Raw genomic sequence first — 983 nt, forward strand, 5'->3', positions numbered from 1 at the left:
ATTTAGGAAAAGTAAATTAAGCTTACTCTCCTCAGATGAGTGAGGTTTTGGTAAGGCTTTGGTTGAAGGTGTAGTAGTATTTTTGAGGGGAAAGAGAGTAGAATTTCTTCTACATTTGCGTTTGGTGAACCACTTGTCTCATACTTTTCAAGTCAAAAAAAGAGTACCAAAACTGTCACCTATGTTTGAGTCAACGTGTTTGCGGCAGGAGGCAGAAAGAAACTCCGCTTAACTTCACAATCTCAGATTGTGAATTTGATCATTGGGGGGAAAAAAAACCCAAACATCTATTTATTAAACTGGACAAACTTGATAAGGAAATGAGCTGATCATAGGTATGGTGCCTGGCAATATTCTTTAGGTTTGGATCACACTTTGACTTGAAAAATTAATTGATTGGATAAAATATGTGCGGCAGGTAGATAGCTTGGTGTTTTACACACTGCACGGTGCCCGTGGAGCACAGAAAAAGGGGCTTTTACAGCTCTTCAGTAACTTTATACCGATTTCATGGCATAACTTCTTAAAGAAAATGCGGTCTGGCGTCGCAGGGGCCATGTGCGAGTATCTGTCTGTCTGTCCATTCGTACCATCTGTAATAAGAAAACGCACTCTGCAGAACTGCTTTTCTTTAGCTTGTTTTTCACTCTGTTTAATCAGCATTGGTTCAAAGACCTTTTTTTTTTTTTTTTTTTTTTTTTTTTAATTGTACCAGTTTTGAATTAAATTAATGTTTGGGGAAAACTGCTGACTGCTTTGGTTGCATGATGGCTTCAGGTGCCCGCCTGTTGCTCGCTTGTATCTGCTTTTCCTGTGATTTAGGTACTCGGCATTAGACGAGTTGTTCTTTTCTGCCTTTCCCACCATGTTACATATAAGCACAATCCAAGGCAGAGCAGATCGGATACTGTACATATTTTTGCTCTATAAACACATGCTTGTTTACATTTGCTTCATTGCCGTTTTGACTCTAATCCTCTTCC

The sequence above is a fragment of the Fulmarus glacialis genome, unplaced genomic scaffold (genome assembly GCF_000690835.1).
Source record: "Fulmarus glacialis isolate BGI_N327 unplaced genomic scaffold, ASM69083v1 scaffold2997, whole genome shotgun sequence".
Classification (NCBI taxonomy): Eukaryota; Metazoa; Chordata; class Aves; order Procellariiformes; family Procellariidae; genus Fulmarus; species Fulmarus glacialis.